Raw genomic sequence first — 19,289 nt, 5'->3', positions numbered from 1 at the left:
CTCCATAGCTCTGGCATTCTGTGAACCTACAGATTTAACACCACCACATAGACACTGCCAAGGCCTCCAGCTTATATCTTCTGAAGCTGTGGTTCCATTAGTACCTGGAGCCAATTTAGCCATGGCTGGAGCAGCCAAAGCAGCCAGTGCAGCCAGGGTGCTGAGGACAGCATCCCAAGGTGACCTTGGGCAGCGAGCCTGTAGAAGGCACCGTGGGCCTGTTCCCCAAAACCACTCTGTCTCTGCAGGCCTCTGGGCCTGTGATGGGACGGACAGCCTAGAAGGTCTCTGAAACACCTTCAAGGTCGTTTTTCCATTCTTCTCTTAATAATCCCTTCCTTTTGCACAAATCTCCTTAGCAAAGAGTTGCTGGGCTACATGCTTGGTTTCCACTCTCAAACAGACTTTCTCACTCTTTATGCTGCCATGGAGAGTTTTCCAATTTTTTACTCTCTGCTTCCTTTTTAATTATGAATTTTGGCTTTACTTCATGTCTTTGCCACCATACTTCAGTGTAGGCTGTTACAAGTACCCATGCAGCTTTGTGAATACTTTGCTACTTAGAAATTTCTTCTGCCAAATACTCCTGGTCAGCACCTTTAAGTTCTATATTCCATAAATCTTTTGGGCATGTACAGAATGCAGCCAAGTTCCTCGCAACTCTATAACAAGGGTGACTCTTGCTCCAGTTTCTGATAACCTCTTTCTCATTTCTATCTGAGATCTCCTTAGAATAGACTTTACTGTCCATATTTTTATCATCATTCTGGCCACCATCATTTAACCAGTCTCTAGGGCATTCCAAACTTGCCCTGGTCTTTTTATCTGTTAAGCTCTCACCAGCAACTAGGCTTTTTCTGGCCTGCTCCTCGAAATTCTCCCAGCTTCTGCCCAACACCCAGTTCTAAAGCCACTTCCACATTTTTCAGTATTTGTTATAAGAAACACCTCACTTCTCTGGTACCAATTTTCTGTATTAACTATTTCTGCTGCTTATAACGAAATACCTGATACTGGGTAATTTATAAAGAAATAAAATATATTTCATACAGTTCATAGGCTGGGAAGTCCAAAGTCCAGGGAACAGATCTAGTGAGGGCCTCAGTGGTGGTGGCTCTACAATGGCTCAGGGTATCACATGGCACAATGGCTGAGCAAGAGTGAGCTGAGCTTCTCAGTTGCTCTCCTTTTAAAGCCATCAGAACTGTGCTCATTACTCCATGAATGGATCAATCCATTCACACGGGCATAGTCCTCACAATCTAATCAACTCTTAAAGTCCCCACCTTAATTACCATAATTGGATTTCCCACTTTCTTAACACTCTTACAATGGGGATCAAGCTTCACTGAGTTTTAGGGGGACATTCAATCCACAGCAAGTACCAAATTCCAGAATAGAAAAATAAATGTTAAAACTTATAAAGAGAATCAAGTCAGACCATCTTTCTATTCTCGGGGGTCTGACTTGACCTCCATGTTGAACAGTAGTTTGTTTTTCAAACTCTGCTCTGTTGTACGACAATCAAGAAGAGATGGCAGATCTCCCTTCCAAGGTGAATGTTTCTCAGAGAATGATTAAGGTTAACAATTTTAATTGGAAGTCGATAATAAATCTTGAGTTTGAAGGTTAATTATTGATAAGAAATCATTCTTTGTGAATAACAGCTTTCTCTAAGCATTGATAAAAGTGTCTTGGTTTGTGCAGCTTCCATGTATATTAATGTTGAAAGATGTTCTAAGACTGGCTGAAGCAGAAGAAATAAAAGAAAGAGGGCTTGGAAAAGAAGGGAAAAAGGAGATAATAAGGCAAAAGCCCATAAAAGCATGGAAAGTTTATTAAAAAGCCTGACAGAAGGTCACTGTGTGAGGAAGGGGGACAAAACTTGCATATATGAAGGCCTGAATCCAGAGGCAAAGGAAAGACAGGGAAATGGAATTCCTACAAGTCAGTGTGATTATGTAAGGGAGACTGAGGGGTGATATGAAACAAGTACATGAGACTATTATTGGCTAGGCTATTTTAAAAAGTGGGGGAGCTACAAACAGACAATGTGATAAACTTGTTGACTAATACATTGTTAGTTAAACTACATCACCAAATAGAAGTTAGAAATAAAGCACAACTTTTGTTATTATTCAGACAAATTGTAATTAACAGAATTATAAGCTATGCTTGGGCTCAGCCCTCTTTACCTATGGGTATGAAAGAAGTAAAGAGATCCCCTTCCCTCATGCCCAGTATATGAAAAAGAACACTTGGAAGGAAACGGAAGTGATAAAGCAGCACTCCTCACCTCCGCCCATTCTTTGCAGGACGAAACAGCAAAAGATGACCTGCATGGCCAGCTCAGCTTAAAATGCTTAGTGCCTAGCTTACTCCGGGTTACTTTCCAGGAGTGGCTTCTTGCAAAAATGGGTTTCCCAGAATAAAGCAGAAGAATGTTTAGCATACAAGGTCTTGAGTGAGATTTCACTCATCACTACTCCCTACCTCTTCACAGAACATCTCTGCTCTCGGCCCATCAAGAAGCACCTGGGAATCATGTATCACCCTCATGAGACCCCTCACGGGACACACCCCGCACACCACTCTATGTCTAGGGTTTAGGTCAGTTAGCACTGGCCTCTCTCCATCTCCTGGAATAACAGGCAGGACTGATGGGTAGCGAGCTGCGAAAATGCCCAACGCCTGATGGTGCCAGACAGGTGATGCTCTGGATTCCAGGAAGATATGCAGCACAGTGCTGTGGCTTGTCTGTGAATTCATATACCTGAATCAATAAACTATGTGACCTTGAGAGAGTCAAGCTCTCTGGGTCTCAGCTTCATCATCTCTCATAAAAAAGGGTTGGAGTCAATCATCTCTTAGCATCTATCAGTGTCTACAAATGTTATAGTAAAACAATCTTTTTCAGAGTAATTTATTAACTTAGATTGTCCAAAACTTGAACCTCAGTACCTCTTTCCTGGATCAGTTCAACCTTAATGAGCCTGAGCAGTTTTACACTCGTAATGATCAAAGGTGAGGATTTCCTTGCTCCTGTGCCCATTTTATACATCTGCTCTCTGGTCCCTCGCCTGCATGATCTAGTTATAAATGTGTCCATTTTGGCTATCAGTTTATGTTTTGATAATAATATTACTTAGGAAATGAGTTGCTATCAAGATGTACTTGACACTTCAATGATTAGGCAGAATGGAACATGCAGCCTTGTTTCAACTCTAATCCAGAAAGGTCCCTCCTAGGAAATCCTATCACGCAACTGAGGAAGAAGTATGTTGGCTTTTTTATTTTTTTTAAATAAGAGTCTCTAGGTCTGCCCAATTTTTAGAAGTCAATAGGCCAAACGTGAGAACAATAGGAGGAAGAGAAAACAATGCACTCTCAAAAGCACTGCGTGTGTTTCGACTCCTATTTTTCAAAGTGGAAGTGCCCTTATTTTTCTTCTGATTATAAGGATTTTTGCCACATATTGTGGAATTGCTTTTCAGGAAGTTTGTCCCAGCTGATTTTCCCACCAGCAACATACAGCTCACTGTCTACTTCCTAACACCCTTGCCTCCTGAGTACTAGAATTTTTTCAGTTTTTGTCAATGTGTTGGTTAAAATACTACCTTCTTTTTAATTTGAATCCTCACTTACTAGCAAAGTTAAACAGTTTTTCACGTTTATTGCAAAATACTTATGTCATTTGTCCTTTTTTATTTTATTGTTGGGTCTCTTTTTCTTTATTCCTTTAAAAGAACTCTTTATATTAAGAGCTCTTTTAGTTTTATATTATTATATTTGTTCTTGATTATTTTTCTCGCACATTGCTGTTTAAATTTTAACTTTGTTCATGAGGATCACTGGGTTCCATTGTCTTTTTCCTACATGAAAGCTTCTATTTAGTTTTGATGGAGTCAAAATTTTGGTTTTACTGTCTTTGGTTTTACTGCTTTCTTGTCTTGCTTAAGAGAGTCTTCCCTATACCGTGTGTGTGTGTGTGTGTGTGTGTGTGTTTACTTCACTTTTTTGTTGTTTTGTTGTTGTTGTTGTTGTTGTTCTTTTTGGCAGCTGGCCGGTACAGGGATCCAAACTCTTGACTTCATAACACCACACTCTAACCAACTGAGCTACCTGGCCAGTCCACACTTTTATTTTTTTACATTTAAATTTCTAGTTTGTTTAGTACATATTTCAGTATAAGTATTTAATTTCATTTTTTTCCAGTTATTTCAACCTTGTTGATTGAATAATTAATATTTACACTACAGCTTTGAAGCATCTCTCCTTTTTAACACTAAATTTTTAAATATAGGGGTATACTTTTCTGGAATTTCTACTATTCTCTCTTGATCTCCTCTTCTGATATGAACTGATTCTGTTGCCATCTTGAACTGATTCTGATACCACTACCAAAGTGTTTTAATTGATACTGTTTCAAAATTCACTTTAATATGTTGTAAAACAACACTTCCAAATTGTGCTTCAAAAATCTCCTGGCTCGGGCCGGCCCGGTGGCGCACTGCTACAGTGCGCCGCTTGGGAGCACAGCGGCGCTCCCGCCGAGGGTTCGGATCCCACATACAGACCAGTTCCCGCTCACTGGCTGAGCGAGGTACGGGTGCAATGCCGAGGGTTGTGATCCCGTTGCCGGTCCGGTCCGGTATGCGGGCGACACTGAGGGTTGCGATCCGTTGCTGGACACAGGAAAAAAAAAGACAAAAAGGAAAAAAAAAAAAATCTCCTGGCTCTTACACAGGTTTATTGCCTCAGCAGCAGTTAGGCACTTGAAGTGGAGTGGTGAATATATATATTTTTTCGAAGTGCACAAACTTTTAAAAGTTCTAAAGCAAATACTTTTATAGCAAGCATTCATCACCCCTTTTTAGACATATTGAGAGTGGTCACTGTTTTGAACGAATACTCAGCAGTGTGGGTGATGAGGGTCAGGAATTTTCTAGCCCACAAGATGCATATTTGGCTGGCTCATTACAGCCACTAAAGATTCAAGAACGATGAACATATGCTCGTATGAATATAGTGAATCTGCTTCATCATATTATTTTTTAAAACATTAAGATTATCACATAAGTGAAAGAATGCAACTTACTAGTTCCCCATCATTTGTAGAGCTATGTAGACTTGTTGCAACAGATCAGATATTCGAGCTTTTCAATCACATTCATTTCTGCCACATTCCCTTACAGTTTGTTTCTCAGGTTCTATCTTGTTTTCAGCCTTTACAATCTCCCCTTCCCAAAGCAAGAGTCATTTTATCCCATCTATTACCTCTGGGCCAATCACTGACCACCCAAAACCAGGTGAATGGTCCTACTTTTGTGCTCTCTTTACTCACTAGTCATATGGCATTGAAATTGCCATTGTTTTTACCTGTGACCCCTTTTGGAGAGGAGGGATAATATAGTATTCACCATTGCATCCCAATCCCTAGCTCAATGACTGACACAGATGAGTCTCAATAAATATCTACCAAATGAGTGAATGATGCACGTTAAACGTGGAGCAGGAGGGACACAAAAAGTTCTAGCCCAATCCTCAGATTTAGCATTGTTTCAGTTGTTTCAATGTTGTATTGCAGTTTTGGCATCTCACTCACAGTCTCCAGGACTGCTCCTCCACAGCTATTTTGTTCCTGAATACCACCTCCCTGCTCTCCTTCCTGTTCCTGCTGCCAAGCTTGCCCAAAAGCCAACTCCCTGCCTGTGTCAGAACACAGCCATTCTCTACCCACCTGCCAGGGCACCCCATAACCACATGGTAGACCTTCACATGCCAGCTGCTAGTTTAGACCACTCTTTGCCATCTAATCCCATACCACCTGGATCCTGTGTTCTTCCTTTTGTCTCCCTCTTCAGCACCAGGCCAGCCCCTCTTCCAGCTACAATGCATGGGCCTTGCCTAACTGAGCCTCAGGACATGATCTTCAAGATAGGTAGACTGAGTGGATCTCACTCTATAATCATTTACTGTCACACAGCCCAAATCACTTTACAGTCTCACACACTGTTGAAATCTAACTCCTATGAAAGTGTCTGAGAACAGAAACTGAAATAATGATATAACTCAGTTATAAATCAAATTGTAAGATTTTTAACTTTCATTAACACTATGTGGAAAAACAAGAGCTCTGTTTTTTCTCTAGTCTCTCTCTCACAAGGACAAAATTCTTCACTTTCTGAGAAACCACAAGTCACTTTCATCTGGTTTTCCCCCTTGTCCTCTCCTCCATTTGAGCTCAGCGTTTCACGTGCTCATTTTGGTGAGATTCCATTGCAATACATCACCAGGAACACATGTGTTCCATTGGGACTTTATTCCCTGGAAGATGTGAATGGTGATGCAAATAATGGCATCATTGGAATCTGGAGGAAGTGATGCAGGAAAGAAAGCTATGGTAAAATAAGGCAAAATTAAGCAACTGTAATCAGTATTTGCTTCTGAAATAATGTGGCTAGTATTGATGCTGATAGGGATATTCAATGGTATTCATCAGCTGGAAATGTCGGTAAAAACATTAATTAAAAGGCAGCTGTTGCTTTACCACTTGCAGGGGAGTGGAGCAATCCTAACTCCAAAATAGATTTCCAAGGATGAGAGCATTCCCAGCTAATGAACTACAGTAAGAGCCTGGTTGTGTTTTTTTCATGAGCTTCAGTGAGAAGATGAGAGGCAAATAATTGCAATTAGACTTAGTTGTCTTAGTTGTGTCAATAGTTGTTTTATGCCACTGTATTTTAAAGTAAGAGTTCTACTCTGTTAGTGAAAATACATATCTATCACGTTAATCAGAGCTACAAAGTCCAGCTCCCACTCACTTAGTTGTGAATTGGTTTTTCTGTGGTATTCTAATGAACCTCAAAACATCTGTTGGTTTTTAACTTCTATTGTGGGAAAAGCAATACATGACTATTAGAAGTTTAGAGAAAACTGAGAAGCAGAGAAATAATCACCCGTGGCCACTGATTAATATTCCCATGTTTATCAAGGAAAAATTACAGTTCAATCCATGGAATCCAGTCAGTAATATTAACTTTCTCGATTTTATAACATTTAATGGATTCAGCATAACAAACACTTATTGAGTACTTGTATTGTGCAAAGTAATTCTGAAAACAGTCCCAAATCTTAGCTGAATCTATTTATTACATTATTTTAAAAATTTACATGTAAATATTTATCTCAAAATAATTATAATAATCTCTATTTTTGTTTAGTGTCTATTGCTTAGAAAAATCCACACTACAGTATTTGTCATTGGTGATTCTCATCTTAGTAAGGTTCATTTAACCAGACAATGCATATAGATTTTCCCCTAGGTGTGAAAAAGCCTGCTCTGTAGAATTTCAAACTTACAGAATCAATTAGAAAATTAATTCCATACATACTATTTTAAAATGAGGATTTTAGGGCCGGCCCGGTGGCGCACTGGATAGTGCGCCGCTTGGGAAGCGCGGCGGCGCTCCCGTCCGAGGGTTCGGATCCCACATACAGACCGGCTCCCGCTCACTGGCTGAGCGAGGCGCGGGAGCAGCGCCGAGGCTTGCGATCCCGTTGCCGGTCCCCGGTCCGGTACGGGGGCAACACTGAGGGTTGCAATCCGTTGCCGGACACGGAAAAAAGACAAAAAAAAGACAAAAAAAAAAAAAAAATGAGGATTTTAGAAGTTCTTCAGAGTGCCTTGACCCACTGACTCAGTTTAACAGGACAAACCAGCTTGTTTCAATGCAACTGCTTCTAAAGGAGAAGCGAAATGATTAATCCCTTCCTGTTGTTGTGGATATCATGAGAGAAGTTAGGGGGTGTGAAAGTCCACATAGGGGAATCCCAGGGAAAATTGGAAACCCAGCCAAACTCACAGGGCTAGGGAAAAAGCAAAGGGTATAAACAGGACAGCAAAGTTTGTGGTTAGAATGTCTGTGGAAAGGCAAAGAGAATATGTACCCAAAAGTAAGGCATAAAATATTACATTGGTCCATAAGGACATAAGAAACAAATTCACTGGGGGACACGGAGCACCTTTGAACAGTCTTGAAAAGAACAGATGGCTTCTAATTGGCCCACTCATTGGGAAAATAGAGGGGAAGGCAAGTATCCAATCTCTAGGCAAGAAGAAAACCCAGTTAGGGAACTAAGGGCACCAAAACCAGCTGCCACAAGACCCATGATACTGAAACAGGAGCAGCTGCCATTCAACACCTTAAATTCTTATTGTGGACTCCAGAAGAGCAAAGTGATTAAAAGATTACAAGACAGGCTGAGGAGTCCAATTGCCTGCACTCATCCCAGACCTGCCGCCTGCTTGCTTGGGTGAGGGGTGCGGATATTCCCTCAGCCTCCTTATTTGTAGAATACAGAGTATATGAGTACCTACCTCATGGAGTTGTTAGTGCCTAATACATAGAAAGCACCCATTAAATATTAACTACTCTATTGTTTATTATGCTTGTGTGATAGAGTAATAGACAGGGACTCAGGAGACTTAAGTTCTGGTCCTTGCTCTGTCTCTTGTTCCACCTATGTGACTCTTGTACAGACTGAGGTGCAGTCACAGAAATGAACCCAGGAAGCAGTCAAGGATCCTTAGTCAAGATCTTAAAAACAAAGTCAGGCAATAATCCTGAGGGTCAGATCCCTTGAGACAGGAACACAGCCACTGCCAGGTGGGGAAAGTGCCCATTAGCACAGGTTCAGTGAATTCAACTCCAGACCCAATTCTATCTGCAGAGGACTTTGTAACTTCTGCTGAGTGATTTCTCTTCCCTCATCCTAGTACTGTCTGTAAAATGATGAGGTGGTACTAGATAACTTGTTCTCAACCCTGGATGCCAATTAAAATCACACAAAAGCTTCCAAAATAGACCAATACTAGAGCAGCCTCTCAGGCCAACTTGAATCAGAACCTTTAGGGGCATAGTCCAAGTATCTGCATTTTTAAAGCACCCCAGGTGACTCAGATGCACAGGGAGTGTAGAGAACTACAGGACTAGACGATCTGATGGTTCTAAGTGAACTCAGAGTCTAGAGGCTTCCTCACTCTTTAGTTTCCTGCTGAGTGTGGGTGGCCCCAGGACCAAAGCCATGTAATCACTGACAGCGTGAGACTCAGAGCCCCCATTCCTGCTCAAAATCAGACCGGATGAGGAAGTGCCAAGAGAACTAGGAAATCTTACATAAGTCTTAATAACTCTTGAATGAATATGATAAATTCTTAATTTCTTCTATTTAAGAGGCATTAGCTAAAGACTAATGTGGAACTTTTCACTCAGTCTTGTGCCAAGAGAAATTTAGAATAATTGAATGAAGAAAAAAAAAAATACTTCCAGAAGCCAATCAGTCAAGCCCTTCATCTCCAAAGGAAAGAATACTAATTCATTCCTTCCTTTGACACTGTTACACCTTTTTACTTTAAGACAGGAAAGAGCAAAAAGGAAATTCTTGTTTATTGCAAAGAAATCAGGAGAGATTATATCAACAAAACAGAGGGCCTTAATGAAATGTAATACATCTCTGCCTTTATTTTTTTTCCATTGGTTGGCATTAAGTAAGTCTGTGCCACAGAGAAAACAGTATATTTGCTTCAGGAAGAGGTTTAGCCTGTCAGTAAGTAGTAGGATAAGTCCTGTGCATTGACCAATAATGAGTGTGTATGTGTGTGTTGGGCGGGTCGGGCTGTACTAGTATAGTTGTGACAAAATACTATTTTCAACTTACAGAATAGAATTTCTCAGAGGGTGGAAATTCATTCTGTTACATGTGTTCATTCTACATGAAACAGTCACCTTCTTGGGATATTCAACCCCATCAGCTGGGACATTTGATACACTGGAAAAGTAGAATATTTATGGCCACTGGCATAAGAAAAAGCAAAGCCTTATCTGGTCCATCAAAATTTTATTAGAACTGCTCTTCGTTTACTTCAGACAATCCAAATAGAAGCCCCAAAACTTCAATATTTTCAAATAGTCAGACATTTAGCATCATGAAGGCAACTCTTGCAGATAAAGATAAAGCAATTAAACAAAATATCCAATAAAATCTCTTAATCCTCTGCTCCACAGTAGCATATTACTGGCTGGAAAGTGTCAGGTAATTTTCCTTGAACTATAGCAAGCTCTCTTAGTTTTGTTTTGTTCCTTTAAGGAATAACTTGCTGCCATATTTTGACAACTCACACCTAAACAAAGTCACTGGGAGCCAATAAGAAGCCAAAAGGTGGAACGAGACTTTTTGTCCCCTTCCTCACTGCCTCCTCTGACCAATACACCACCCCCAGCCCCAAAGGCTTCTTCAAGGAATATTACTACCAAAGGTGGGATAGTATTTTGGAAAACTCCCTCTTGAACCCACTCAAAACTGAATGTTTGTGAGCAAGGCAGAAACCTGCAGAGCATTTTAAATGTTACAATAGAAGGTGAGGTTCTGAATTGTCAACAGGAGCAATAGCAAACCCAAACCGGAACGGTATCAAAGGGTGTGGCTGTAACAGTAGCCACAACATATCATAAAATCAAATGCTCCACAGCATCCCCTCCCAAAGAATCAACTCAGCAGTGCAGAAAGCAAGAACCACATTGCCTCATGAATAACTGGAAGATTCACTTCTGCATTCCAGTGCCTCAGGCCTAGCTCTTCGTGGGTTGCCCAACTCCACTGGTCACTTCTGATTCCATTTTGGAACCCTGGAAAAGAGTACCTGTTGGCTTTTTGACCCTAAATCTCCTTATTCTTTGCGCCTAGTGAATCTTTTCAGATTGCGGGGGCAGCTGACCACCTGTAAGGTCACATTCTATACCTTTCATTGAAACATCTCACAGTCATCTCAGTGGAGGTGTTCCTTGAACAACTGCCTGCATTAGAAAAAAGTGGTTGAAACTATGGGATAAACAAGGTCAAACTGCCTGGGTTTGAATTTCATATCTACCATTGGACAACTTACTTAGCATCTATAAACCTCATTTTCCTAATCTGTAAAATAGGGATAAAAGTACCTTATAATTTTGTTATGACAAGCATATAAAATCATCCATATAAAATGCTTGGCACAATGCCTGACACATCTTGAGTACATGATAGCTGTTATTATCATCATTTTTATGTAGTAAATATATTACATATAGTTATATAGATTATATACATTGCATATAATTCTTATCATTGTGTTATATATTATATCATTATGTAAGACTTGGGTTTAGGTGTGCCAGACATTGGTAGGAACATCTGGTATGCTGGGCAATAATCTATGGAATGAGCAAAATGTAGAAGGTGGGGCTCTGACCCAAAGTTGAGGGGCCCCGGAGATGTGAACTCTATCAGTGCAGCTGGCTTCCTTAAGGACCAGAACAAACAACAGGCTGTGACCAAAGCAGTTGGTTTGGTGGTATCCAAACCAGAAGACGATATCTATCAAGAGAGCATGTGAAAGTTAAGCTTATATGTAAGGCCACTCCCTGATCCAAATACCAGGCTGCTCTTCAAGCATGTGTCACTTACTAAACAGTTAATGAAACACAAAGAGCCTTGAATACCTCCAGTGTCACATTTCAAGACTTATAGAATAATTAGGAAAAATCTGAGCTGGCAAAACTCTTCCTGGCTTGCCCTGGTGAGCAGACCATCTTTGTTTTCCATTAGTGTGTGTTGTCGTCACAGTAACTGCAAAGCTCCAAATACAGGCCCAGGGTGTCATTTCCTCATGTACTTAGGCTGCCACACTGAAATAGCATTATGAACTCAGCAATGCTTCTTCCTTTCCTGTTGTGCTGTGGTACCTTAATCAAAGCAGCAAGCCCTAAAATGAGTTACTTAAGACATAAGTATATTAAGGAAAAACAAAGTCCATTTATCCCTATTACCGTATCGCCCATGATTTGCGTGTGTTTGTGTGTGTGTGAAAACCTTATTTTAGCAAAGATCTTTTAGATAAACAAGGCAAGTTGGCAGTAACCTGATTGTTTTAGTGATGTCAGCTGTCTACTGTTTTTGATCAAATTGTCTTTTGGCCTTAAATCTTTAAAAAATTATTTTTTAAAGAATGCATTTGGCCAATTCCGGTATGTCCATTTCATGGCTTTCTTGTACCTTTCCATGGCTTTCTTATACCTTTTCCTTACAAAGATAAGGAGCAGATAATTCATTTCTTCAAAGTAACTTGGGAGAATTTCAGTTACACTAATTATAAAAGCAAAAAAAAAAGACTAATTTCAACTGTAGATGTATAAAGTCCTTGGCCAGTCAAGCAGCAATCATTATTTTCATCTATGTTCTGGTGAAGAAGGTAGGTGAAAGCATTTAAGCAAGAAACCAAAAACAGAAAAATCCTTAAACCTTAAGGGCTCGATTAAAGTCTGATCATCTGAGATAAATTCTGCATTAGCTTTAAAAATTCTTTTTCACTTGTCTTTCACAGGCCTAAGAAACACATAAATCACCCCATATTATGCACATTGACACCATTTCCCCAAAAGGAAAAGTAACACAAACCTTTTTTGGACTTCTCAGTGTTGCTGTAGCTTAAACAAAGCTGTCAGGAACAGAGAAGAATGGGGGTGCTGGTTAACATTGCGTTACTTCATTTCTCTGCTGGGAATTTCTCAAGTTCTGCAATCAGCTGGTTAACAGCCAGCTAAAACTGTTCAATTCGTGTTTGACTTTCCTTATTTTAAGTTCTTCCACAACAGGCTGCTTGGCCTTCGAAATTAAAGTGCTTCAACTACTACCACAGAGGAAGCTGTATTCTGCCTGCAGCCTTGTCCCTTCTTCCATTAGCTAAAGAGTAGAACTGACCATTTAAGGAAAAAGAACATAATTCAATATATTTTCCCAAGGTTTCTATATTTTTGCCCTAGAACCTCTATAATGTATTCTACAAAACAAGGAAAAGTTATTTCTTTTTTCTTTATTTTACTTTTCTTTTCTCTCTTTCTTTTTCTTTCTTTCAACAGCAAAGTTTTCATTAGAGAATGACAGTTTTAAAACTCAGTTTGTCTCGGGCTGGCCTGTGGCTCACTCAGGAGAGTGCGGTGCTGATAACATCAAGGCCATGGGTTCGGATCCCATATAAGGATGGCTGGTTAGCTCACTGGGTGAGCGTGGTGCTGACAACACCAAGTCAAGGGTTAAGATCCCCTTACCAGTCATCTTTTGAAAAAATAAAAATAAAAAATAAAACCCAGTTTGTCTGATCTTTGAGAAATTCATCCTTTCAACTGGGAAAAACAAAAGTAAAATTGACAGGTCTATACATAATTATCTTGCATAAGGTTTGTTGCTGCTAAGGCTACTAAGAAACTTCCCTGCTTATAAGTGTGCTTCATATATTTTTGTTAAATTAAATATACAGAATATTAAGCATCCCAGAATATACACACACATCTTTATAATATAACACTTTGTTTGTCTTGGAGTGTACTATTCCTGCCATGTTTGAAAAGAATAAATAGGATTAGGGCAAGGAATAGCAAGAATTCATTTCCATTTGATAAGGTTAAAGTTAGCATGAGATGACCTTTTTTGGTCTTTTCATTTTTATCTGTTACTAGGTTAGTAAAACAAAACAAGTCATCTAAGGGAAGAAATAAAGAATGACAAATTTAACGAGATATCCCTCCAGAGAGGAGGAAGTCTCTGTTGCTATACATTACCAAGAGTAGTCAACTGTAAAAGAGATACCCAAGCACTACATATAAACAAACTTTATCTCCAAGTGCAAATATAGAAACCATAGAACAGTCTATGCTGTGGGTGATTTCTTAGTCTTTTTAGTAATGGTTCTATATGACAGCAGACTGCTGAGTGATAAGGGAGGGTTTGAAACATAAATTCCACACTAAATTATTGGCTGCCATTCAAACTATGTCTGCTTAGAGTACCCAGCAGCAAAGTATGTCCCCGAAGGATTCCAAATTTAAACAATACATTCTTCTGCCTTTCCTGTGATCTATGAATTTGAATTCACAAACTATCTGAATCCAAGACTTTTGTGTGCAACAAAGATTAAAATAAATAACTACATTTAAGGTGTGGTAATAAAGCACTAATAGCTTAAATTTATTGAAGAAACTACCAGGCAACTTTAAATTGCATTAATTCAATTAATCTTCAAAACAATTCTGTGAAAAAATAGCATTATTATCTTCTATTTTACAGATGAGGAAACTGAGGCACAGAGAGTAATCTGCCCAAGGTCACAGTGAGCTGAAATCCACTATCCTTTCCTCCCTCCTCTTCCATGAACACATCCTTGTTATATCCTCAACTCAGATTTAAGGAAACAAAATGCATTTTTATTATGTTATCTTTCATTCTCTTGCTATATGTATGTTAAAGATAATTAATATATAAACAAACTTGTTGCAGGCTTTTAGATGTCATTTTTCTAACAAGTTGTTGCCAATCTTTTTTCTATTAAAGTTTTCTGTTGAAATTGATTTCAAGCTCGCCCCTCACTACTCATGCTGCTGTCTTTTCTAAAACCCACAAGTTTAAAGAAATAAGATTAGATAAGTGAGTGAAAATGTGGATTCAACAAACTATAAAATCTTATATTTTAAGGCACCTGTTCTATGAAGAAATGAACATCTGCCAAAGAAGAAAAACAAAACTAGCATTATTTAGAACATGAAAACCCCAAAGTTTCAATTCTAAAGAATAAGTGAAACTATAGCCACAGGAAACCATTGCTTAATGAATATGCAAGTACTAAATATTTCACAAAGTTTATTGGAAAAATTCCCATAGAGATTCTTGTTGAACACCCATTTAGAAGAGTAAGTTTAACGTCTATGACCGTCTTAAAATTAAAGAGAATGTTTTTCTTTTGGTGGATACAGAACAAATTGCTTCAAAGCATGATTCACACTTTACTTCACACAGTAAGACTAAAGGTTTTGAGAGCGATTAAAGGTAATACTGAGAAATGTCTCTTTTTTAAATATCTAGAAAAAAAAGCTGAAAAAGGATCATAACATATTTAAATGTTGTAATGTTCAAGGCCAGATTCTAATCCATGACCTGCAAATAGAAGGAACCATATTTTAAGTGAATTGTACCAAAGGTAACTATAAATAGAATCTGGCACCAAAAGACGATAAAAGTATATGAGTTATAGTATTTGGAGGTCTAGGTGCATACACAGGAGATATATATCTCCTCTTTTTGATATATCCCCCTTTCTATTCCATTCTTGAGATATACAACACCATCTCCACAATTGGTACATAAGTGTAGTTATAATTACTTGTAATTTTTCTGTGCATGGTAAAACTATGAAGACTTCCCCGGAGAAGTTTTTGAGGTTTTGCTATTAATCATATTTATAGTTGCTTTTCTTGATTTTATACTTATCCATAATTTCTCATATACTCATCATCGGAAATCTAGGGCCACAACTGTTCATTCGAACATCCACAATGTGGGGTTGACCAGTTACCTCAGTTAGTTAGAGCCAGCCTTGTGATACCAAGGTCACGGGTTCAGATTCCCCATAGTGGCCAGCTGCCAAAAAAAAGAACATCCACAATATGCATGGGGCTGAGAAGCTGCCTTGCACCTAATAGACTTCATAAAATTGTTCTGAATTTAATGAGGCAAACCAAACTCCAAAGTGTCCTAATTCTAACAGAGCACCAAATTGTCTAAACTAAGAAGGAATCACCTCTAAAATGTGTGGTCTGGAAAATCATTGTGAAAGAAGACATTGATCTGAGTCTTCAAGAGCACACAAGGTCTCTACACTAGCAGGGAGGATATATATTCCAGGCAAGGGGAATAATGTGGGCAAAGGTGGGGCATTGAAATGTTCACTGTGTATGTGTTTGGAGGATGGTCCATAACCTGAAATACCTGAAGCAGAGGGACCTTGTTGTTGAGTAGTAGGAGTGAGACTGGAAAAGTTAAGTAGGTGCCAGATGACGGAAGGTTTTCAAAATACCCAGCCTAGGTGTTTGGCAGCAACTAGGAGTCCCAGAAGATAACTGAAGAGTTGACAGAGGAGCATAGCAATGCTTAAGGAAAATTAATCCCGTGGTCATGGGCAAAATGATTTGGATGGCAACAGGGAGTGGAAGGGGAGCAACATTGTCACAATCCAGACTAAGGGCAAAGAGAGCAGGCCTCAGTGTGGGGGGCATGGCAGTGGAGTCTAACAACTCTTAGGGTGAAGTGGAAAGGGAGGGTTCCACAATGACACAGAAATGTGAACTTGAGTGAACAGGAGAACAGACCTGCATCGCCATGGAGAGCTGAATTGTTCACATAGTGGAGGAAACCATGTGGTTTAACCTGAGCTGTTCTTTATTCTCAAATAAACTTACAAGCATAAAGACAATTAATGATACTCAAAAATTCATTTCATCAGCAAACATGGTTTTCACCCAAGGCCAAATGGTGTACTCAGTTATCTACACATTGTCCCGATGACTCCAAAAGAAATTACATGCCTAGAACTAACGGTATATTTTGGCGTTACATGTGCATTTGTTAGCCAGCAATGTGACCCTTCCTGCGGTAAAAACAAGAAAAATGTAAAGCATTTAGTTCTGACTTTTCAAAACCCTTTCAGGACGAAGATATTTCATCTCCACTAAAGCACCAGGAGTTTTCTCCAATACCAAGGTTACCAGAGTGCATTGTGCACTACTATTTGTATATTTTCATTATAGATGATTAACCACATTTCCTTTGTAAACTAATGAAGTAGTCAGAATTATGAAATATAATGCATTCCAAAATGTGTGTGCTATTTCATTTTCAGCCTGAACATATATAGATATGTGCTTTAATTGGCTTTACATTTTTTATTTGTCAACAAATAATTTGTTCAAAAGTGGTCTTGGGTAAATTCTTTCTTGACAAAATAGACTCAAATAATTTCTTTTAAAATGTGCTTTTGTATCTTCTTTGATATTGTTCTTAGATCAAAATATTCATTCAAATTATCATGTTCCCCCATACCAGCCAGCCACCAAAAAAAAAAAATCCTGTTCATTTAAAGGAATGATCTTCTTACGCAAATCCAGCCTAACTACAGACCATCAGGTGTCAATAATAACCACATCACCAATATACAGCCCCTAACTTGTCAGATTCAATATGAAATTGATCATTGTAAGCAATTCTGATAAAATTGTATGGCAACTCATGGAAGGGGAGACAATATACCATCAGATGAAAGGAAAATTTCCTTCACACTATAGTAAATACATCTATGTACACGTACATGCAACTTAAGACAGGATTTTTTCCTAATAAATTCAGTCTAAGTTTTAAAAACAGAATCTGTTATATCTATACACAAGCGATTACTCAATTTATTTTTTAAAAACACAAATAACATTCCCCTTAATAGTTATATTCAACAGCTACAAAAGGAGTGATTTAACATCAGACATATTTTGTGCCTAGTCCGAAGCATTTGGGGTGACTATAGTGTAATGAGGTCAGAACCAGCACAAGGTGTACCAGTGTAATCAGAGAATCCAGCAAAAGGAGACATGTAAAGCAGCAAGTCAAAAGTACAGCAATACAAACACCATGCGGGACTTTCCTCTCATTTACCACACAAGCTGCTTAGCTAGTTTCAATAAAAGAAAGTTATTTATTTTGCTTCCAGGGAAAATATCTCTTCCATTGCTTAACACACCTAATTGTGAAAGAAACTGTGCAATTGTCCTTTGTCATATTTCTGTTACCTGCCAAAGAGTGATAACTTGGCAGAAATATGTTCATGGCTATTAAAACTTCATTTCCTTGTGTTTAAAAAGTACTCAGTATAATTCGGAGAAAGAGATGACGTTTCTGATTTTTAAAAAATAATTCACAATGATTATCATAATTCCTAAATGTGTTATCACATAGTAGAACAGGAAGAATCAAAGGAAACAGAAAAACAAAATCGGAGAGAACTCTCTTGTGGAAACAGAAATTTCTTAAGACAGTAAGCAGCATTTATTTTGGTCTTACCTGACGGCAGCTCGTCTAACCAAGGGTATGTCCTTTATGGAGGTAGTTTATCCTTTGAAGAACCCACTGACTTGTCCCACAGACCAAAACAGACTCGAGTCCTGGAAAACTATCCAGCCCAAAAGAATACAGAGGAAAAAGCTTTTCCCACTTTCTTTCCTAAGACTAGCCAATAGCTGAAGTCATGCAGGAAACTGACAGAGGGGGAAAGCAGCTTCTTCTCTCTGAAATCCCGATCAGCAGAAATTGGAAGTGGTTGTATATCTCCCACCCAGACTTTTGTTTAAAAGTTTTTTCATCTGTTGCTAGGTGTTGTTGGATTCTGAGATTAGGTTTCTCCTCTTCTGCTCCCTTCACAACACTGTCAGAGCAATGACTTTGTTGAGGAGCTGAGCTCGCGCGTGCTATATTTAACCAGTGTTCTCAGCAAGTCAAGCCTGTCAACAGCTGAGAAGTTTGGAGCCGGCTTTACTCAGTTCCTAGGCAGCTGGGTTATCAGTGGATATAGCGCTGCTCACCCTGTAAGGGATTGCGGGAAAACCGGCAGACCCTTTTAAGGACTTCTGTTCATTTCAAAGAGGTAATTACTGTTTGAAGCTCTTAACTACAGACCGAGATTTGGGGCGTAGGTTTTAGAGTCTGAAAAGAAACAGAGCAGCAGTTGTCTTGGGCACAGCAATTTACCAATGCAATATTCTTCTCAATTAGGCTCTCTCAGATAAATGTTCTGAAATAAAACTGCTTTTAAAAGTGTATCACAACTGTTGGGAAAATTCACAGAAAGAGATCGTTTCCATACAGCTTTTGATATTGGTGTGTTACATTTATAGCTAGATCACTCACCCAGCCATATCAGACTTGACCGCCTTATGTACTCAAGTGTTATTAAAATAAGGCTACCATAAAGTAATGTCTATAACATTATGATTTTGAAAGGAGTAAGGTTAAGAAGGAAAAGCTTAGCATTCTCACTCAGGTTATTCATTCAAAGTAACACAGGGTGAACACTCCAGGAAAACCAGGACTTATGACACTTCTGGTTGTTGACAGGCTTGCCTCATTATTAACCTCCCAGTCTCCAAAACCAGAGAAGGGTCACTTCTATCCTGAAGTCCAACATGAAGAATGTCTTGAGACATTTTATTTGCTTCATTCTATATCATAAAACAGTATAATCTGCTAAGATTAAGACTCATAAAAAATGTGTTTAACTAACTAGTACTTGGGACTGTTTTACTAATTGCATATGTTAAATTAACAGTAAGGGAACTGGTAAAGGTTCTTTCAGCTACTGGTAAGTAGGAAGGGAGAAACACACA

At 38.9% G+C, this 19,289-nt stretch overlaps 1 protein-coding gene across 1 annotated transcript in view; it reads right to left on the bottom strand.

Moving 5' to 3' along the window:
* Positions 1 to 18,382, bottom strand: part of FILIP1 (filamin A interacting protein 1) — a 179,316-nt gene extending 160,934 nt beyond the window's left edge. Inside the window, exon 1 of the mRNA XM_008574281.1 lies at positions 17,971 to 18,382. The gene's annotated coding sequence lies outside the window, so the exon portion shown is untranslated. The remainder of the gene's footprint in view (positions 1 to 17,970) is intronic.
* Positions 18,383 to 19,289: the final 907 nt, after the last annotated feature.

Source organism: Galeopterus variegatus, unplaced genomic scaffold, assembly GCF_000696425.1.
Source record: "Galeopterus variegatus unplaced genomic scaffold, G_variegatus-3.0.2 Scaffold1027, whole genome shotgun sequence".
Classification (NCBI taxonomy): domain Eukaryota; kingdom Metazoa; phylum Chordata; class Mammalia; order Dermoptera; family Cynocephalidae; genus Galeopterus; species Galeopterus variegatus.
The sequence above is the reverse complement of the archived record's forward strand: the minus strand, read 5'-3'. Positions and strand labels throughout refer to the sequence as shown.